Consider the following 24,047-nt stretch of genomic DNA (forward strand, 5'->3'; position numbering starts at 1 on the left):
TTTAGTGTCTAACACCTTCCCCAAATTAGTTCAGATTGAAGTGGGAATAGTAAACTCTTTAGGGTCTTATTTATGAGAACTTGAGTCACTTTTACGCAGGCGGTGTGTCACTTTTTGTGATGCACAGGTGGTGTAAAAAATGCACCATGTTGTGCCCTATTTACAAAGTGACACATCTAGGCAGGTGCGTCACTTTGTAAACTCTTGTGCAACATTATACCTGCACCAGGTATAATGTATGCATGGTGGGCATTTCCCCGCAAAAAGCCTCGTAGAAGTGGCACGTTGAAATCGATGAGATTTTAGTGCACCACTTCTAGATCGCCATTGCGTCAATAGCTTATGCCTGCCTAACAGCAGGTGTAAGACTGACGCAGGTCCTTTCACATTGGGCTTGCCCCAGGTGAAAGGACACATTGCTTGAGTTGCGTCTGTTTTCAGACATACCCCTGCAATTGTTCACTTTTGCGCCTACAGATACGTCAGAAATACTGAAGTATCTGAATCTCCTTGCAACATAATGCATCATACAGTAAATAAGACGCATCCTTCATGTCGCAAGGAGGGCGCACTGAGAAGTGATGCATCGCTGTTTTCACGCAGCAATGCATCACTTCTCATAAATAAGGCCCTAAGTGTTCAACTCCTTCCCCAGATTTTGCATAATAAAGACATGCCCCACATTTTTGTATTTTGTTTCCATCAGTTTTTATTTATTATAAAGTGTTATATTTTTTGAATCATGTATAATTCAAGTAAAAATAAACAATGTATAAAGTTAAGTAAACAATTTTTTCCCATAATTTTGTAATAATAAAAAATCAGGTAAACCATATTGATATACATTGGTATGCTGTACATTTGCAACTCTTATTTTCATTGTTAACAAATTTGTAACATTTCCTAGCTTTTCTCTGTACACATTTTCAATATTATCTTAACATTTGTTTTTTTAGTTTATATTAAATATTTGTACATATTTTATACTTTTATTTAATTTATACTTAAAAACAATTTCCGGATTTTGTATAACATTGTGTGATGTGTTTTATATATTTATACATTTTTTTTTTTTTTTTTTTTAGTCCTCATCTCACCAATAAGCTTCTGTGGGTCTTATGAAGCTGATGTTTCGATCTGTGGCCCCCCCGGCTTACTGCACTTTCTTAGGTTGCCCGACCGGTCTCGTTTGTTAGGGGACTTGGTGTAATCATAGGACCAACTATATTGATCTCAGATTACGTCCCCATCTCATAAGGGGCTGCCAGATGTTTGTCAAACTGTTCCCTTTGCCTTCATTGTTTATATTTTCTTAAACATTATTTAACATTGTTACAATATTTCCCATTTATTTCTGTGGTGAGATAGTCTTTTTGTTAGGTAGTGGCCATTTTTTCCTACTGCTACATTCTATTTTGGAATCTATTTGTGTTATTTGTAGGCTATTTTCTTGGAACCAGGTCTTAGTTCAACGGAGCAGATAAGTCCGTTTTTAAGGGTTTTGAGGGTCAGGGGGATTTAGGAGGGAGGTTTGGAAGTTAATTATTGTGTTATTAGTGTTTTTATTGTATACTTAGATCTAGTACTGTCAGTGTTTTTCACTCCATTGTAATTTTTGCATTTTTGTATACTATTTTAGTAATGTACCACTATGCTATGTTAAATTGTATGGTTAGTTATATTTTGATGATTAACTGTTATGTATATGTATTTTTGGGAATGTATTGTGTTTTGCGTGTGTTTTTTTTCAATTTACTTTACAGGTTTTTGTCTACGAACGCATTTTATGTTCATTTTTAGTTTAAGTTTTTTTATCAAAGGAAATCAGCTTTGGTTTAAAATAAACCACTGGATTTTACATTGATATGCTTTTTTTGGGCTTCCTAGAGCAGTTCCTTTTTTTAAAAACACTTTTTCAGTTTATTTATGGAACCAAGTTTAATTTAATTGCTTTGAGGGATTACAATTGGATTTTGTATATTTTTGGGGGATTTTTAGATTCATTTATCTCAATTTTGGTGGATTACTATTTTTATGACATGGATACAAAGAAAGATCTGCAGCTACAGAAAAGTACATTTTACTTGTTTCATTTATTTTGGGTGGCAAATGTGATATTATATTGTTTATGTCAAATTTATTTGATTGTTATGTGGAATTCTTTAGATTATATCTTTTAATTATTGTATTGGATGCATTGAGTTTGCTTTTCACTATTTTCGTTGGTGATCATTGCGTTAAAAAAAATATTCATATTATTTTTATTATATCAGTCTTTATTATCATTGTGATTGTAAATGATTGTGTGACTGATCTAATAAAATATATTTAATATTTAAAAAATAAAGATTTGGTATGTTGTTTTAGAGTTTGTCCTAGTTTTTGAGGTGTCTGTTTTCCGGAGCGATGCAGTCCACCAACTCAAGAGTGTTCGAAATAGTGTTTTTGGGGACTTAGGGCTGGATTACGACATTAGCAGTTTTGAATTGTCGTTATGTAGGATTCTCCGCCACCGACTAGTTGGGCAGCCCACCGTATTACAATGTTGGTGGCTTGCTGAATGAAAGACCGCCGGGCCACCACCGCTATCGGCAGCCATTCGACGACTGCCTCGTTGTCGGTCAGGGAAAATCAGCTGTCATAGGGCAGTACAGAAAAGGTCACCATCATCTGAATTATGAAGTGGATTTCTCATGAGCTGACCAGGCGGGAAAACCACCTGCTTCTAGTCATCGGAAACAAAAGATTTGGGGTGCATACTCATCCATTTGCTTTTCTTCCCTTCAGTCTCCCACGTGGATCCCTTCCTCCAGGTCCCCCCTTTACAGCAGCATCGACCACAAAGCAAAAGACCTTGTTAGTGCCGAAATCCAGGTAACTCCGTTATGTACTATTTACCCATTGACTGGACTGGGCACAAATGGCCCAGATTCCATAGATGGGAAAGTACTGGTAGTAGGTATTTGTTCACTTGTCATTCATATATGTACATTTAACACTTATGCATATACACACCTGCATCGACACATATGAAAAAATATAAACCACCATCAGAAACACCGCCACTGGGCCAGTGGGAACATTGTAATACGGCGGGCAGGAGACCGCAATGGTAGCGGTACAGCGGTAAGACCATCCAATTCATAATCAGGCTGTGTAGATGTATATTTTTAGAATGGTTTGAATAATGGCTTGCTCAAAGTCTATGGGCCTATTCACAAAGATAAACTGAGATGAAAGTCTAACTTTACAACTTTCGGCATTCACAAAGGGCATTTATGAAGAGTAAAGATAGAGTTATGTCTCAGTTTAACCTAAGTTTTGATCTTAGGTTTAACTGAGGATAGACCTTTGGTCTTTACCTTTGTTAATTGGGCCCTATGATTATTTTTGGGGGTTAGTAGGTATTTTTTTATATGGTTCAAGAGCTTTTAGTAAGTGCAGCTTTGTTGGTAGGGCATAAATAAAAGGGATATTTGTGTTTGACATTCACCATGCATGGTGAATATCTGAGTAAATGGTTTGCAACACATTTTGAAGGGTCCATCCATCATCCAGGTTTGACATTGGCTAAGTTTCATTAAGTTGTTTCCTGTACATAATATTAGAATGTATTTCTTATTATTTAAGTTGTCATGTAAAAGTAAATGTAACTCATAATGTGCAATTGTTCAATTTTCAGGTATGTGTACATCTTGGTATCTTCTAGGGGCAGGTGGGGTATTGTTGGTGACCTTTTTATTTCATACAATTGAGTTTTAAAGCGGGGGTAGGTGGTAGTTGCCCTTTTATGTGTTCGCTGACTCTAGGTAGTATGTCTTTCACGATTTTGCTTGCGGGTCCCTGGGAGCAAGTGCTTGCCTTTCGTATATCCTGCAATATTTCTCTTACTTCTATATCTGTCACATTCTGGGGTGGTTGTTCTCTCCTACACAATTTACAACACCATCTATTGTAGTTGCCCTCCCACAGCATGTACATGTATTTTCTTTTGAGATTTTTCATACTTTTTAAGCTTTTCCATTGGGGGTGTTGTAAAGTGTAGCAGATGGTTTAGTTTCTGATGAATAAAAAAACATCAGTTTAATTTGAAATAGTACTTTGTTCACAGTTAGTAGAGTTTGCGGTTTTTAGGTTTATTTTCGCCAGCTATTTGGGTGAGTTTATAATTTGTTATTTATGTATACTTACTTTCTTTTATCTTTTTGTTGGTTTGTGATAATTGCCATTTTCTGGCAGTTTATCACTTTTCAATTTGTAGATTTTCGCGTTTTGAAGTCTATATAAAAAGATAAAAGGTGCAGAGCGTGTTAATGTTTATTTGCTATTTTACATGTTTAAGTTTATTAACAGGTATGCTTTACTTTAAATAGAAGAATTACATACTTGGGTTTCGAGATCTATATATTTCTTCTTTAATGGTTTGTTGTGAGAATCCATCAGTGTTCCTTGTCTTACAGTGTTTGTCATTTTTTAAGTATTTAGTTGTTTAAGTTAGTGTGCCTTTTATATTGATGATGTAATTGTTTGTTTTCTTTTGGTGAGTGGTGAATGTGCCACGAGTCAATAAATGGATGGATGGATGAATGAGCAAGTGGATGTATAGATGAGTTAATAGGTAACTTAAGCGCTTTGGTGGATGAATGTCTGAGTGGTTGATATGGTGGATGGATGAATTAACGTGTTGATGAGTGTTTGCCTAAACTGGTAGGCAAGAGAACAGTAGCTTAAGGTGCAGAAGAAACTTAGCAAACCGAATAGGGCCTGATTATGATGTCAGTCTGATGTTGGCGCGGTCTCGTGACTGACCGACATGCCATTACAATGTGACTGCACATGTTGCGGTAACATACCCCCATTCCTCTAAGCAAGCGTGTGCTGCAGCCGTAAACCAGCCATAGCACAAGTTCCCATGGAGAAATGGGAGGTTCTGTTGCTCCCCGCACTGCGTGGCAGGTACATCAAGATGTCTGGCATATGGTGCTGGGATTAACTGAGGATCAACATGGGTGCCCCCTCGGCCCCCAACCAAAGGCCGTGGAGGAAGGGGGGGCCATGCTAGGGGCCCCCAAAGTCTCTTTCTGACAGGCTTTCCATGTCAGAAAGCCCAAAATGTAAAAGGAAACAGAATTAATGCAAAATATCTTCATCCTTAAAGATGGGAGTACCAGCAGGACCTTTCAAAAACTCTATTCGTGTTCTTTCCTTTCTTATATCATAACAAAGGGAGAGTCCGGAAAATTGTTGATAGTAAAAAATTCAGAGGCAAAGGAATTGAATCTTTGACAGAAATTAAGGTCAAGGAGTAGGGGAACTGTTGAAACGCCATCTGCCTGGGTGAGGTGGAAATGGGATGATATCAATATCAACAAGTACGGAAGTGTGGTCTGAGATTAGGATTGAACCAATTTCAGATTGATTGGCATGTTGAGCCAGGGATTTACTGAGGAAAAGGTAATCAATACAAGATTGTGATTGATGGGGGGGCCAAATAAAAACTATATTCTGTAAGGTCAGTAAAGTAATATCAGTTTTTAGTTTTGCTAGATGGGACAGCACCTGTTGCCTTTTAATAGGAATGTTCAATCCTTTAATGTTCCAGGTAGTGACCCGAAATCTAATTTAATGAAAAAAGTATGAACTAACATTATGCTTACAAGAGCACGGATAAGAGTTGTTTGAGAAATAAATAGGAAGAAAAGGCGAGAGAAATGAAGCAAATGTGTTTGAAAATTAGGCTTAAAAAATGAGAGGATAGAACAGAAAAATAAAAGAGAGAAAAAAGAACAAAGAAGAAACAACACAAGAGTCAGCCAATAAAGAAGGAAAAAGATAAAGAACAAAGAGACAGTACAAGTCATACAAAAGATGACTGAAAAACATACCTACAAATACAAGACAAAATGGGGGTGACTACACCAGAAGACGACGACGACAGCACCAGAACTTCACCTAATACCCGAGGAACCACAGTCAGAATGTTAACATTGATGGAACAAAACACCTATACGCATAAGGAGAAAAAACATAACAAAATAAATTGATCGACAAGCACACTAGAAAAGGTGACAAGAGAAAAATACATAAAATGACAAAATGCTAGAACATTATGAAAAAACAAGCAAAATAACACTCAATGTATAACCAGAACAACAAAACATCTACACAGGGCAGAGCAAAAAAGAATACTAATTATGCAGGTTAGAAGTGTCCATGACATCCACACCATGAAGACGAAAAAATTCTTGTAGCGCCGCTGGCCCCTCAAAAGTTATAGTCTTTTCTTTGTATGTCACTTGGAAAATGCAAGGATGTAGAAGACCAAATCTGGAATTGATAGCACGAAGTTGAGGACGTGGATCCAGGATTTTTTTCTGACGATCTGTTCTGATTTTAGCAACATCTTCATAGAAAAATAGACCGTGTCCTTCCCAACAAATTTGCTTTTTGGACTTGACAGCAGACAGAACTTGTAGAAGGTGAGTGTATTGCAGGAATAACATGATGACACGACGAGGTTTCACAGAAGTTTTAGGTCCAAGTCTGTGTGCTCTTTGAATGTTAAGAGGAGGAGAAGCAGGTAAGTGTAAGAGTTTAAGTAAAAATGACTGAAAAAAGGCAGTTGGATTGGAACCCTCAATATTTTCAGGGAGACCATGAATTCTGAGATTATTCCTGCGAATTTGGTTTTCTAAGTCCTCAGTTTTTTAAAAAAGTAGTGAGACCTCACTTCTAGAGAAGAAATACTGGAACACGAGATTTAAAGGGACTATGTTCGTTGGTCTGCAATGAGCACTTGTGAGTCTAATGCACACCAATTGTCATTCAAAATATGTAGTCTTGTTAGTTTCCTCTATGAAAGGTTTTAAAGCACGGATTGCCTCAAGAATTAGATCCATGGAGGCTGAGGAAGAGTTCACTGGAGAAGGAGGATCCTTTTTTTGCTGTTTGGTAGCCATCGCAAGTAATTTGCTTGAGAACTGTGTATTAGGAATGCTGCTTGTTGAATGATCAGGTTTCTGAGAAGAAGAGTCATCCATTTCGTTGACGTTGGAAACAGAGTCTGAGCACTCAGTGACCTTGGAAGAAACAGTTAGTTTAAAGTTCTTCAATCTCCCCATATCGGGACGGTGGAGTTTAGTAAGTAAAAACTGAAACTAAACTCTTAAAGCTGTATTCTTCAATTAGTAGGGTCACTGCGTGATAATGAAGCAAGATGAAATGGCTAAATAAAGAAGTAGTCACAGGCTCTGCAGTTAATGATGTAGAAGAGTGGCTCAAAGTACTGCTGCGAGGATTCAAACATTTAAAATGTAAAAAACCTCCCTCTAAAAGGAACAAGCTGATATTCTAGAAAAGTCTATGAAGCATGACATCAGTAGAAGTGGAAAAGTGAAGACCATCTATATTGAATGAAAATACATTTCATATGAGAGACGAGTAGAGCACAAAATGGCGGCTGACTCAGATTCAGCAGGTGATTTCATTCACATGACAGAAATAAAATTAAAAGTAACCCTGGGCGTAGTTTGCGTAGTAGCACTACACGTAGCTGCATGTAGTATACTTTGAACTACACGTTCACGTTGTACTGCGTACCTTAGCTAATGGCATTGTGTACTTGTCTGCACTGTGAAATAATTGCAAATGGCATCTTGCACAGTGCCAATTATGATAAAATAAGTATCTCTATCTTTATATGCTGAAGAGCATATAGTATTTTCACAAAAGTTAAACTGAAAAATTAGCAAGCAGTGAGAGAGGTGATGATTTTGGGATCCTCCCTAACCTAGGGAGAGAACCAAGCAGATGTCTTGAAAACAAAAAGTACATCTTCTTGGATCTAGCTGTCCCTTACGAGTCAAATGCAAATGCTTAATGAAAGGGTTTCAATGGTTTTGCATTTGACTCGTGAGGGACATCTAGTAACCACTAGTGGAACTGCAGCTTAATGTAAAAATAATGTCAATGCTTTTCCATTTGACTTGTGAGGGACATCCAGTAATGACTAGTTGAACTGCAGCTCTTTGTAGAATTATTTTGATATTGGAAACTATAATATTCACAGCCCACTGCTAATCTCGTCCCATAATGCTTTGCATGGCCTTTGGTTGGGATTGTTTTTTTGCCAATAACTGTGCTTGGGGTGATCCTAAGAGGATGGGACCACCACCGAAGTTCAACAAGATGTGCTTTCTGTTTATGCTCTTTGTGTTCAAGGCATCTGCTTGGTCCTCCCCCTAAGTTAGGGGGGACCCCAGAATCATCACCTCTCTCATTGCCTAATGTTTTCATTGAACAAGTTCACTTTTGTGAGTTGGTTATATGTTTTTTAGCATGTAAATTTGCTTTATCAAAACATCTGAGGATGTTCTTGATTTAGCTGCTACGCTACGTGATTGGGCACAGTTTTTGTACTGTGCTACGTGCAATTTGCGGAGTGCAAATTAGTACAAACTACGTATGCTCCGTCAGCATAGCGTAGTACTATGCCCAGGGTTAATTAAAAGAAGCAGAGTTCCAGCATGCAGAAAGAAATTATCTGCCCATCACAGCAATTCAAAGCATGGGTGTTCCAGAAGTGAAGAAAAAATTAGGCATTATAAGGTTTTCAAGCAGAGCGGCGATTGAGACATGGAGATTCCAAAATGGTGGCCGTTTTTTGCGGAAACGAGTCGCGCCATCAAAGTAGCCGAAAATTGATGAAAAACAGCAATTCAATTGCACAAAAGCTCACCTCTGTGCTAAGGAGCAGGAGACCAACATATTTTGAAGGAGATGAAAGTATTTCTCTCCCGTATACAGAATGCAACAGGAACGGAGGTGGGCAGCTACACCACCATCTTGATTGGCGTCTTGGCCACGCCCTCATGATATAAACTTCAAGGAAAGTTTTTTAGGTGAAAAGAAACAGGAAACATAAGTGTGTATTAAATCAAATAAGACATTAGTGTTTACAATGTGTGTCTCCATATATGGATTATGCCGCTGGTATCTCTTAGCTAAACATTTTACCTTTTAATGTACTGTACACTCACTCGATAGCTAGGCCGAAATTTAGAAATCAATAGCTTTGATTAACTTTACATTTTGGTATATAGTATATGCATCACAGTACATTTCCTTGTGCTATTGGCTGAAATTCCATACAAATGCACAAAGAATTGAGCAATTATGTAAGGTGTAATTATACACTCTAAACAACAAACCTCCATGCCTGCTCAAATATCTGGGCTGGTGCAACTGTCTTTTATACATTTATATCTTCCTCTTTTCAAAACAATCTTCCCTGATTCTGATCGTTATCCATGTTTTGTACATTAAGGCAAAACTTTATAAAAATGAATATCAACAATGTAAGCCAGAACATTGGCATAATATTGTCAATAGACAAAGCACACTTCTTTATTTGAGTAAGTATCCAGCACTGCAAAATTTAAATCTGTGATGATCATAGGCACCCAGGCTCTTAACAGGATTACTGAATATTGCTCTGAATTTATTTATCTGGTACACCATATTGTGTAAGCCTTACAATGCAATATATAATGACAGTATGTGAACAGGAGATTCCTAGTTTGCGCTGCAGGTAATGATAGCTGGAGGACAGGGGAGATCCATAGTACTGCACAGGGCAGGTCAGGCATCTGATCCCACTAGGCAATATCCTGGTGGACCAGAGCCCTTGGAGGCTGGTTTGGGAAGCCCTGGTCCATTCCTGGGGCACATTTATCAATGTTTCACTCAATGCAGTGCAGCAAACTATCTTGCTACGCTGTGTGAAAGGGCAGGAATGGGCCATATTTAAAATTGTATGGCGCATTCCTGTCCTTTCCTTGCACTGGTCTACTATGTGCTGCCTGGCGCAAATTGCAGTAACCCTTGCACCATGGTGCAAGCGTGCCTGTGTTGCAGGCAGAATTGCTTTTGTACATGAAGAGACACCTTCCTGCACACAAATAATCCACAAAGGCATTGTCCTTTTTCTATGTGTGCTGCAGAATGCAGCACAATTAGAAACAGGATTAACTGAGGAGAAACCAAAAAATTGCTCCTCTTATGCCTCACCTGGGAAGTTTTATCATTTTGACACTTTCCAGGTCTACCAGTAGTGGTAAATATGGGAATGCACCAACATCCATGGGTGGGTGCACTCAAGCTCCACACATGGAACCTCTCCCTGTCGCAGAGTAATGCAATGCAATAATTTTTTCAGTGTTTCATTACTCTAGATTTATCAAGCCATGCAGGGCCATGCAAGGTGGTGTTGCTTGGCTTGGTAAATCTGACTTAGTAGTTGTGTCGCCCTTGCGTCCCCTTGGTTGATGCAAGGGTGAACCAACTCATTGATAAATATGCCCCCTGGTGCCACTGTCACTTTCATCCACTCCTCGTAGTGAATTGCAGAAGGCATTGGGTGGATTTAAGAGAGATAGAAAGAGAGAGAGGAAGTGGGATGGTAGAGAGAAAGCAAACAGAGAAGGAAGACAGAAAAAAGGGAAGGAGAGAGAGAATGTATGGATGGCTAGATGGAGACTGCTCAAGGGGATGAAGGGAAATGTGCTAGTGTGAGCATTTCTTCCAGGGCTACTTTTGCATCCCGAGGATAGGCCTGGCGCTGCATTTCCACCCCTGGAGTTTTTGGCATGGGAACGTCTGCTGCCATTATTTATGCTACTGCAGTGCAGCATAGGTTTCTGTTCAAGGCGCATAATGGGGGTGCATCTGTTTTCAAACCACATTGTTCCCTTGCAATCGTACAACCCAACTGTAGAGAATAATGGAGATGCAGAGAAGTGGTGGTATCTGCTTTGATTCCCAACCATTTAGTGGTGGTATCTGCTTTGATTCCCAACCATTTATATTAACATTGCTGTTTTCACTCATTGCCGCAAGTACATCTATTGCCCACATGTCTAAAACTGAAAATAAAATGTTTTAATGCAATTGACAGAGAAGAAAAAGGATTCCAGATGAGGGCAAGACTTATGGAGATCCTGAACCTATCCTTGAGTATTACATCTCTTTTTGTGACAACAATTTGATTCCTAAATAATGTACATTCATTATTTGCATACCAGACTGTGACTCAGCACTTCCTATGGATGTCTACACCTTGCCATAGTGGTGAAATGGAGTGTACAGTCTTGACACACATAGGCTAATAATTGAGTTTTGCGCTTTCACACCATACAAAATGAATGCATTCAAAATGCACACAAGGGAGAGGTGCACAAGAATTGCGGCAGATAGATCTCATCAAAATCGAACTTGGGAGAATGTTTAAGCTGTTGGTTAAAAGGGTTTCAGAGAGTTCTACTTCTGATGGATGGTCTTCAACTCCCAAGGGAAAGGGGTAAGACTTGACCTAACCTCTAACCCAGAGGCTTTATTTGAGGGCAAATGTTTTAAATACATATCTGGAGAAACCAAAACAGGTCTTATTTTTCAGTTGCATTCCACTGAATTCCGGTTCCAGAATACTCTAAGGGCCATATTATCAAGAAAGGGCGATACATTATTGCCGCTTTTATCGGCAGGAAACTACCACTAAAGCGGCGATAATGGGCTTGATATTATGCCCTTGTGAATTCCCATAGAAGCCCAGGTTAACACCAGAACCTGGGCTTCTATGGGAATTCACAAGGGCATATTATCAAGCCCCTTATCGCCGCTTTAGCGGCAGTTTCCTGCCGATAAAAGCGGCGATACTGTATCGCCCTTTCTTGATAATATGGCCCTAATTTCTTTCACGTAGCTAGGAATCGCAAAATCATTTGTTGTAGACAAATAATCCCCTCTGGATAAGATAGATAAAAACTTGAGGTACATAAAAGCTCATACAGAAAGGGCAAGATTATGATAGAGCCACTGGTTATAAACCTTCATGTAGCCACCATTGTTTTAGAATCCAGAACTGCCTGAATCTATAAACACATCCATAAATCACTCATTATATTCGGATTTGAGAGCAATAACGTGACACAATACCCCCAAAAACGATAGCCCTCTTCACGACACGAATCTCAAGCATACAGATTACACCTTTAAACAACAGGAAAATATTAATCACCACCACTGTATCGCCCTTTCTTGATAATATGGCCCTAATTTCTTTCATGTAGCTAGGAATCGCAAAATCATTTGTTGTAGACAAATAATCCCCTCTGGATAAGATAGATAAAAACTTGAGGTACATAAAATCTCATACAGAAAGGGCAAGATTATGATAGAGCCACCGGTTATAAACCTTCATGTAGCCACCATTGTTATTGACCATATGAAATTATGGTCCATCCATAAATCACTCATTATATTCGGATTTGAGAGTAATAACATGACACAATACCCCCAAAAACGATAGCCCTCTTCACGACACGAATCTCAAGCATACAGATTACACCTTTAAACAACAGGAAAATATTAATCACCACCACTGATTACTCAGCTTTACTTACATCAAGGAATAAGATTAAAGGAAGTGTTCTTCCTTCCATCCTATAAACAAAGACACAAACAAGGTTATGTAAGCTCCACCTCCCAACTCCTCTCCCTCTCAGTTCTAGAAGGGGTGTGATTGTTTCACACTGAATACTCAGCACCCTACTCCATATTAACACCATTCCAGACACCATCTTTCTGCTACACCAAAATACCATTTACCACACCACTGAAGCCACCCGTATTCCCGACTTCCTCACTACCAAGCTACAACACATCACTAATTCACAACTTCCAATACCTTCATCACATTAACTCCACCAAATAACACAAACATTTGCAATGCAATCGGTCTCGCCTTTGGGACCTTATATGTATGTAGCTACGCAGCACATTAGCCTGGGTGCTGAAACAGCTATTGTTATTTAACATGGACAGGGAAAGTAAGCACCAAACTGTGTGATACGTAGATATGGGAACACATGGAAAGAAATATTGCCTTTCGGCGGAAAATTGTATATTCCAAATCTCTGTTTTTATCATAAAATCAGGGCCTTCTGAGGTCATATCACTGAAAATACAAGATTTGAAAAAAATATTATTGTCTATGGCTGCTCGTGGAAGACAATTTCTGTGGACTGGAAAGTAGAGAATGCTGAAGTGATTCTGGTAGTTTACTGAACTCTGCTGATCGTTTTCTATCAAGAAAGTTAAATAGAGGCAGATGCCAGAAAAAAAAAGTCTCCCAGCAGAATGCAATTCTGGTATTTTACTGACCTCTGCTGGTCGTTTTCTATCACGACATATTAAATAGAGGCAGTTGAACAGAAAAAAGTCACTAAGCGGAAACAGACAAGTTCTAGAGCTGATCTCCAGAGCCCACATGGTACATACACATATAAGTATATAGTAAGTATATACTAAAGTATATACAAGAGTCTCGAATGCTCGACCTAAAAAGAAGGTGCAACCTAAGACACAGCAAATTTAAATGACCTAAAAAGCACCCACACCTAACTATACCTCCAGGAATATGCATCTCAATCAAAATGAACGGTTTACATGCTTCAATCAACAGCTTTACATGTTCCAACACAAATCCAGATTCCCTCCAATACCAGATAGAGTTCTAGTCATATATTTTCCCTGTACCCCTAAAGCAGCAAGATGACACTGACATTCTGAACCTTATTCCAGGAAATATCACAAGCTCATCAATATCCACTCAACACATTGAAGAATTTCACTTATAAGGTGTCCTTTCCAAGTGTGGGTCGACATGTTCAAAGTGCACCTTGAGGCATGGCTGACCTAAAGCTCACTAACTCTTAGTTGTAAGCATCTGCCACCAAACTACTCCAGCCTCTGAACGGACTATTTGAACAAATGTGGAGATAAGAAAGCTCTCATCTACAGAAGCAATTTCTCATGAGTCAGTATCTCCGTAGAACAATTCAAAACATTTGAAATTCTCCAAGTTGAGATTTTATAACCACCTTATTTCATCGTAAAGCTTGTCACTTTGTATCACACCCACTATAAATAATTCACTTTCACAAGTAAAATTTCTGAAGTTCTCACCTCTCACAATCTTTAATCCTAGTGGATTTTTTTACATAAATTGGAATATCTATCATCCTGCTGTCTCTTAACATACATCATCACTCCATTTAAACAACCTCAAAAAATATTGCACTAAACCCTCACTCGCTCCAAACCTCATAATTGGCAATAAAAACTTGCATTCAGAAAAATGAAATCGGCACCAAGATCACTTCCTTATTTAGCACCCTCACATCAACCATGGATAAGAATTTACAATACCAGAACTTAAAGTAATTTCTCGTTGAAATTGTAAATTACACTAGTCCCATCTCTGGCAAAAATATCTACAAAAACAAAGGGCCCACTTCACTACTTAGGGTCGATTATAATGCTGTCCAGAAAGAACTTAGGTTTCCGACCGAATCGGACACCTTTCCGGACGATGCAAGGAAATTGTTTGGGTTGTTCGAATCGGTTCTGAACGGCATTTGGACAGACCGAGTCATTCAGAGCCAATTTGTACAGCTCTATGGACATCTAAACATGTGGGTTAACACTGTTCTGGAGGGCTGTTGGCACCCTTGTCTTCTTCGTTTTCATGGCCCTCCTTAACTATTCACTTCCTCCTCTCATCCCAAATTCTCAGTGCATAAAAAATTTGATTTCGCCCACGGCGCTCTCTCATTAAAGGCCAGCAGCTCTGAATGTAATCGATGAGCATAAATTGTTACTTGCACTTATATTAGATATGTTACACTTCTGAATAACACTGCTCTGTCAGATTACTGCCTATAACGTGAAGCATGACACTTGCGTGTGATGCTGCGCTGATGCATGACACTGCTGATTCTGATTCATCATTGGCAAGTCGCACGGCACTGGCACAGTTCAGTTAATTTGCACTGATCGTTACTATTGCACTGACAGGACACATTGTTTTTTTTGCAGATTTATAACGCGCCAACTCGACCCGAAGGCGTTGGAGCTTTTTATATAAGCACCAGTTTACCTTACACAAGGACACCTTCATTGTTTGGTAGGCGGGGGGAGTTTAAGTGATTTTTGCCCAGAATCACAGGATGTTGAGCCCACTCTGAGGCTCGAACCCAGGTCCCCAGCTCCAAAATCGGCAGGCTACATCCTCCTTTGTCTGTCAAGGTTTTCACGTGGGATAAAAATACAGGGGTGGGGGTGTCTCACAAAGGTGCGTGGCCGACGTAAATAAGGGCGTAGCTTAAACACATGTAAGCTAAAAATCTGTGCTTAGGATAGTGTGCCGCCCGACTTGTATTTTGCTGTTCTGTCATTGCATCCAGAATCCAGATACATATTACAACAAGTAAAATCATAGCTACAAGAAGTCAGGCTTTGTCAATGGTTGTTAGTTGCATAAGCTAAATAAGCAGCAACTATGACTTGTATATAATATTGAAAAGGCTTCCACTTAAAGCCCTGGTGACACCTCGACAATGTTGTTGCTCCTGCGTTTCAAAAAGAGAAGGGAAATCCAGAGAGAAAATGACTCTCTTTAAAGGATTTCCCTTACCGGGGAACATCCATTACGACGCGGTGTTTACACCGCACTACCATTACAACGATGGTTTTACAACGCAAGTCGTTACCACGACTTGCGCTGGAGGGCGCTCTAGGCTAAGGAATAGTAGATTTACTATTCCAACACCTTCCCTACTGTATGTAGGCTGGTGTTGGAATAGTAAATTTTACTATTCCTAAGTCCAGCACCCCACAGCGCAAGTCGTGATAACAACTTGCGTTATAAAACCAGCGTTGTAATGGTAGTGCGGTGTAAACACCGTGTTGTATTGACATACAACCCCCTTCCCCTACAACGCTCACCTGGCATGACGTCATGCGGTAACTTTTCCACTAGTGAGAAGTGAGCAGTGTGAGCACGTGGACATCTATGTGCCTGCTGTCACTGCAGTCCCGAAAAAAACGGACCGCCTGTGCAAGGGCACGAAACAGCACCCGATAGAGACCCGTTTCGAGACCCCCTTTAAACAAGTATTGGCATAGCCAATGGGTCTCGCTTTTGGGACCTTATAAGTATTTAGTTATGCAGCACAATATCCTTGGTGCAACAACATCAACTGTTGCATGGCTAAACACATAAGGTCCCAAAGGCGAGACCTATTGGCTATTGCTTGTTTTGTTTGAAATTACGTTTTGATCCTCCTACACTAGCAACATAATTCTTCAAGCTTCTGTAAAATGACGGGTTTGTGGCAGAACTTGTGTATTAAACATTCTATTATCTCTCAATAATGTATACGGCGTATCTTAGGTATGTCTCCTCCTGCTATCCTAAAAGTTTTATTCCTGAAGAATACGTATAAAGTTTGCGGATACCCTCCTCTTGGGAAGAAAAACTCATATACTGAAAGGAGTCCTTTATCAAATGTTATGATATTTTTAATTTGATACGGATATGCCATTTGTACCATATGCCAAAATGCTAAAACAACATTGAAACTGACACTAAATATAGGTAATACTTTTCCTTACCTGTTTATTTTGTGCTCATCATACACCATTTATGATTTTAGAAATTCACAACATTGGGTTTCCTAAAATCGCTGCAGATTATGTGGCTTGTGTGACACCTGCAATGAAATAGTGTCTCTTCTGATTTTTTTAAAAGACTGGCCAGAATTAGAGCTAATGATAAGTGATTTACATAATAGACTCTTACTCAAAAAGATATCCCTGCATGGAAATAATGAAAGTGTTCATAGTGCAAAATGATGTAAAAGCAATAAATTGAAGACCTCGAGGGGACCAGAACTGATGCATTTGAGGTTTCAGTTTAACATTTCCTGATTAACTACAATAGGTGAAAATTGCTAAGCAAGAGTGAGCTGTTCTCATTCTTGAATCAGTCAAAATACTTTTTTAACAATTCACTGGTATTTGTCAGGTAGCGTCCTGCCGAAAGTATGCCATTTAGGACTGCATTTATACAATCTTTAGTTTGAGAAGAAGTCAGCAATGCGATTTCATAATGGTACTAATAGGCAAAAATGATTCCCAGGTTGTTTTTAATTGTTAATTGGATCTCGTGTGTAGGTCTGGATGGACAGTGCAGCTCTCTGCATTAACTGTTGTTACAAAGGGCCTGTTTATGATGCCCACCGTGGCGAAACAGAACCTCCCGACTTGAAGTCGGCGGTCCTGCTGCCCAGATTATGATGCGCCCGCCTTCACGGCAGTCGCAATCTGTATACTTTCCATTGCAGTGTCTGCTGCGAGCTGCAGCACACGTCTCAATAGAAAAAAAACACATTAAAAGAATCCATACACTATGTGGCAGGCACCATGCGTGACCTGCCACATGGTGCAGCCCCAGGCTCCATAGTAGAGGGCCAGGGGGACCCAGCTAGAAGCCCCCAAAGTCACTATCCGCTTGCCTTTTCATGGCGGGGAGCCGCCATGAAAGGGGAAGCAGAAAGGGACATTGTAATCTCTACGGCGGTGCCAGAGCAGGCACTGCACTCATTGTAGGGATTACTGACCCTCCAATGCACCAATGGGGTCCTTGAGCCTGTCAGAAGCACGGTGGATGGTGGTCCCTCTGTCAGATGCCTCCGTCGCCGCATTGTAATGCAGCAGGCATACCGCAGGGACCGATGTCAGTGGGTCTGCCACCAGCGAGCCGTCGGTGTCAGACTCACCAACATTGTAATCAGGCCTTAAATGTTTAAACCATACATACATAATATACATACAAACATAGCTACACATACACTATACATAGATTGTGCTTTGAATCCACCTAAAGAGTATTAAACTCTCACCTAGTGCTATTGACTAATTAGGAAATCATTCCACCTATAAGAAGTATAAAGTTGGAATGCATGCAGGATTTTCTTACATCTGAAAAGTACATTCAATCATAACACTGCTTGTCAAAATCTATACAGAAAGCACTCTATACAGAAAGCAATCCTTTTTTGTTACTTTTTGCAAGCATTGACAAAGCCCGTAAGACAAGCTTTAAGGTGATAAAGAGCATTTGTGCAGGCAATATAGCTGAGCTGTATATGTAAATACCCTTCTTTACATACGTTGGCACATTAAAGCCAGACATATTTGCTTTGTCAAAGTGTATTTCATTTCTGAACAATACTATGAAATAACATAACTGACTAAGCCCAAAAGTGCCATGGTTTTCCTGTAAAGAAAGGAAATTCCCGTTCCTGCGATTGTATGAGGTTTCTTGCAGCAACTACCTAGCTAAGGATTATCATAAAACCAATATTTCACCGCATGAAGTTTCAAGTAAGGATTGTTGCAAAGTAGTATCAAATTCAAGTTCCAAAGTGAGAGGAAAATAGAGCGCTTGCTAAAGAACAATCACAGACCAGTATACAGTTGTAGTGTGGTGACAAAATAAGCATGTTTGTTTATGGTAGTAAACAATATAGGGGCAGATTTATGAAGGCCTTGAGCCGCCGGTGCTCCATTTTTAACATGGGAAAAAGTGACGCACCGGCGGCGCAAAGCCTTCATAAATCTGCCCCATAATATTTTAGCAAATTAAAGTTGCTTATGGCAATACGATTGAAAATAAAGGACGGCTGGTTTAGTCATCTGTAGAGAGAGCAATGTAAAATATGCTATGAATAAAGTACCAAAGTCAAGAAAGAGCACTTAGTTCTATATAGATTATTTTTACATAGGTGCTGCAAGATAGACTGTAAGGGGCTTCAAGCTGTTGAGCCAATTTTGACGCTGTCATTGTGATCCAACATGTATTAATTTTCTATACCATTCTTAAAAAAAAAAACACTAGGAACACCTGTATAGCCTCTATGTTCAATGTTTTGTATTGTTTCCCTCTGTTCTTTCATGGAGTCATCCATGTGAACCATTTTTCTCTCTTTTTATAACATCCGCAGAGCTAGTGGTTGCTGATGGGAGCTACAACACACTCATTTTTTGGGATGGGCACTTATTTTCCCACATCAAACATTTCCCAAGAGCAAGAGAGGAAAAAACACACAAACAGGAAAGAAGAAGAGAAGGAAGAGAAAAACGGGAAAACCATCACCAAGGATCCTGCAAGAGTGAGATAAAGGGGGAGGAAGTTTCGGTCGGTGAAACAAAGGGGTCTGATGGGGATTCAGCATTAAGCAGCCTTGGTTTTTGGCTCACTGACATTTCACCCCTTGCATGCTGATGATGGCCCCCATCCGTCATGCACTACGGCGCTCGTGTGCTGATGACGACTGGGGGCCGTCATAAACCCGCCCACTCGCGGTTTTGCCGCACAGGCGCAGAATCGCGGCAGCATGCAAGGGGTTAATATCGCTGGCCGAAGGCTTCTGAACAGCGCTTTGGGACCCACCCCTCATTATTACTGTTTTTTGCCTGCACAGTTTACCTGACCTCTACCATGTGCATATAGTTATTTCGTTCACTGATTCATTCTGCCTTTTTAACCACCCTAGGGCCCTGAACTCCGCCCTGCTTTCATGCTTCAATCCATCACCATCCTCTTTTGGTTAGGCCTTGATGCTTCATTTGCAAGTCTACCTGAAGGCTCAAGAGGGTCACAAGGCCAATTTTCTACTGAAGTCCAAGTACCAAGTCCTGGATAGTGGGGATTGTTCTTGGTTGTATCGATGACTGCAAGGGTGGTGGAAAAAGCCTTACATTTGACGCTTGTGGTGCAATATGAGTCTGGGTCTCAAAACACATGTTATGATGATAGCACAAGACGGGCAACTATTTAATACATGAGTGTAAAGATTGATCATATAGAAATCAAGGCAATGCGCAGTGGATCAGGAATGTTGAACCACAGTAAGAGCAGTTGACTTCAAGACAATTAAATAAATAGGCTTAAACTTGCTGGGCTAGAGTTCCTGTTAATGTACCAGGCACTGCATAGGTGTGAAAGTCCTTGTGACATACACCCAGACTTTGTTACCATTGCAGGTCCAGCACAACAAGCCTATCCCAATCCAGGTAACACCTTTCTCTAGAGGCGCTAACCCTCCAGGTAAAGAGGATGGAGGTCATGTTAGAGACGATCAAGTTGTTGCAGGCAAAGAGAAAGAGAGTAATGTTCTGTGGCGGCTTGCATATGGCGTGCTGCGGAGTGGTGCGGCGGGTCACGGGAGGGGCAGGGTTGGGGGTAGTAAACTCGGACATATGACAGAACGGAGGAACATAATAATTACTTTCCTCCTGTCCGTCATAAGTCTGAGTTTACTACCCCCCTACCCTGCCCTTACCCTGACCCGCCCATCCGCCCGCAGAATGCCCTATGCGAGCCGCCACTGGTAATGTTTACCCAAGACAAGTTGCTCATGGAGAATGAATTGAAGAAGAAAGGCTGGCCTTACACATTAAGAGTGCTTGAAGATTGAGTGTTTTGAAATATTGCCTACTTCAGCACTTCTCGCAGCTTTTTCCAGCTCCTGGAATGCCAAGCTATTGAAAACCCTGTGTAGAACTCTAAGCACTTCGTAGAGCTGTAGACTGTGGAAAAAAGAGGCATTGGGATGGTTTGTTTTTCATGTGCTTAAGTGTGAGCCATAGAAGTTTAGGGACTGATTTAGAATTTGGTGAAGGATTACTTAATCACAACCATGACAGATATCCTAACAGCTTTATTACAAGTACTATAGAATATAAAACACTTGTAATAAGGCAAATGGGATATACGTCATGTTTGTAGCAGAGTAACCAGTGCTCAAAACTCTAAATCAGGTCCTTAGTATTGAGATGAAAGCAGCAGGGTTACTAAGCTGATTTCCTTTCAGTAGAACCTAATCAATCATGGCATTGAGTTCGAATAAAGGACTGAATTATATGGACGCTAAACAGCTGCAATCAATAACCTGTTTAGGAAGTCTATTCTCTGGTACTATTTAAATTTTATGAGCTGGTGCTACTAAAAAACTAAAGGTTGTGTGAAAGATTAGAAGGTGTACTGGACATCTGTAAAAATGTGTTCAGTATTCTTTTGTAAGAGCACATTTTGGATGCATGTTTTCCAGATCTTCCTCTGTAACTTGCTGACTGAGATTGTTGATGTAAATCAGTTGGCCGGTAAGTAGCTAACAGTGTAAGCCAGCAAGTAAAAAGGTAGTGGCCATACAAAGAGACTGGAAAATCACCACAAACAGCATGCTCAGAAATGCTTTCAGGGTTCACCTGAGTCCAGAAGTCCCACAAAAGACACAAACCAATGGAAACCGGATATTCTTTTGCAAAGAACCACAACCCCAAAGAGGACAATTATGCCTTGAACACATCCTTGTTTGACTGCTTCTACTCAATCAATCAATCAATTATTTTGTAATACACTATAAACCAAAAACATGGACCCTAGCACAGATGCTGTGGGAAAACTCTTACAACTGCAGGGTTTTTAAAGCCTTCTAAATGACAAAAATGCATGAAAACCTCTCAGATTCTCCTTAATTTTATTCCAAGCAGGGCTTGCTGCATGGGAAATGCTTTACCACAGATTTAAATCAGCGACGTTACGCGCATGCGGGACTCAGATGCGTGACGGCAGACGGAGTTGAACTGATGGTTACAACCCAAAAACAATCTGAAAATTGTACCGGTTGAGAGTGAAGCACGATTCTGGCAGCTGAAGGGAGCCCCGCTGTACGAGCCAGCCCGAGCCCTGACATGAACAGATTCAGAGAGTTTCATTTGAAATGAACTAACTCGAGAGCAATGAATACTATTGAGAGAACTGTGAACATTCTATCGTGCCACTTACAGTGTGAGAGTTGTCATGCTTTTCCATGAGTAGAACACACAAGTGTTGGAAGGAACAAAAAATTACCGTGAAGGCCACTTACCGTCCACGTCCTGATGAGATCCCGCAATTAATCCTGGGTTCGAAAAGCGTTGACCCTGTGCTGAAGCAAGAATAATAATGGGCGTTACAGGGAATGACCAATAGGATGTATCCCCCCTCGGAACTCGACCCTTCACATCAATAGTCTTCAGCACAAAAAACAAGAACGCCCTTTCTCGAACTATTTGTTGTCCGCTTGTTTATGTATACATCACATAAGGACTGGTGCCCTCTAAATTAAATAGTTGGAGGCATTCCACTTTGTTTATATGGTGTCCATGTTTGATATAGATGTTTAACATTTATTGTGTGTATTATGTTGTCTGATTTTTGAAAGTCTGTGTATTGTAAGTTGAAAAAGTGGTACAGCTGTGTTGTTTTTTGGATATGATGAAATGTTATGAAATTAACATATGCAAAAAAGTAAAAATTATTAAATGAAAATTGTGCTCACTTAGGATTTGTTTGCTAGGTGATGTGTAAGATTGAGAAATTATCTATCTGGTCAGTTTTTTGTTTAGCCAGTTAGAGTGGTCCAGCACAGGTAGTTACAGGACCCAAGACTTTGTTTCCGACTGTTACCACAGATTTATGTCACAATACTCAGTGGCTAAATATTGTGCTGCATCATTTTGTATCCAGGACATTGACTACCACAATACTGTGTAGCTAAGTATAAATAGATAAATATAAATTCATTATACTTAACTGCACATCTATGTTCTTGGAAGATGTAAATGTATTGCCAAGGTCTGCAGCGGTGGCCCCAGGGCTGTAAATCTATCCTTATCTATATCTACACACCTTTGTGACATCGTGGTAGATGATAATCAGTGCATAATATTTTGGCAGGATTTAAAAATGGGAACTATGTGGACTGCAAAAAAAGTGTAAACTTACCATTGTGCATAAGTCCCTGGATACTGTGGATAGCATACCCTTAAAGAACAGCTTTTATATGCAGTCATTTTGGCAGGATTAAAGGTAGCTACCCTAAAGACCTTAAACTTCTTTTTGAAATGTAAATAAGAACTTGGCATGCTAGGCACTACAATGCACTGCTGTGGCTTCAATCAATCAATCAATCATTTGTAAAGCGCGCGACGGTCTCAAGGTGCTGGGGCGGGGGGGCGCAACTGATCGAACAGCCAGGTCTTGAGTAAACTCCTGAAGGTCAGCAGGTCTTGGGTCTGTCGTAGGCTCAGTGAAAGTGTGTTCCATGTCTTGGCTGTGAGGTGGGAGAAGGATCTCTCACCGGTGGTTGTTCTTCGGATGCGTGGGACGGTGGCGAGTGAGAGGTCGGCGGAGCGTAGCTGGCGGTTAGGGATGTAGAAGGAGAGCCGTCTGTTGAGGTAGGCTGGGCCAGTCTTGTGGAGTGCCTTGTGTGCATGGGTGAGGAGCTTGAAGGATATCCTCTTGTTGACGGGGAGCCAGTGCAGGTTTCTCAGGTGTGGGTGATGTGGCCGTGGCGTGGTACGTGGAAGATCAGTCGTGCCGAGGCGTTTTGGATGCCTTGCAGTTGTTTGATGAGCTTGGTCGGGGCTCCCGCGTAGAGGGCGTTTCCGTAGTCGAGTCTGCTGCTGACGAGGGCCTGGGTGACTGTCTTTATTGTATCTGTCAGGATCCATCTGTAGATCTTGCGGAGCATGAGGAGGGTGTTGAAGCAGGAGGAGGAGATGGCTTTGACTTGCTTGGTCATTGAGAGCGTTGAGTCGAGGATGATTCCCAGGTTGCGTGCGTGGTCGGTGGGTGTCGGGGCTGCCCCAGTGCTGTCGGCCACCAGGAGTCGTCCCAAGCTGAAGACTTGGAGCCGAGGATGAGGACCTCGGTCTTGTCCGAGTTCAGCTTCAGACGGCTGGTCTTCATCCAGTTGGCGACGGCCTTCATTCCTTCGTTGAGGTTGGCTTTGACAGTGATGGGGTCCTTGGTGAGGGAGAGGATCAGCTGAGTGTCATCCATCGGCGTAGGGGATTATGTTGAGGTCGTGCTGTCGGGCTACTCTTAGTGCTGCTTGACCTGTCAGCAGCATTCAATACCATTTCACACCCGATCCTATTAGATAGCCTCCAAGATATAGGAGTTCAAGGGCTGGCCCTGAAGTGGGTGACTGACTTCCTCACTGACAGAACTCAGACTGTCACCCTAGGAACCTTTAAATCTACAACTACTAAAGTGACCAAGGAAGTCCCCCAGGGCTCTTGCATGAGCCCCACCC

The sequence above is a fragment of the Lissotriton helveticus genome, chromosome 8, assembly GCF_964261635.1.
Source record: "Lissotriton helveticus chromosome 8, aLisHel1.1, whole genome shotgun sequence".
Lineage (NCBI taxonomy): Eukaryota > Metazoa > Chordata > Amphibia > Caudata > Salamandridae > Lissotriton > Lissotriton helveticus.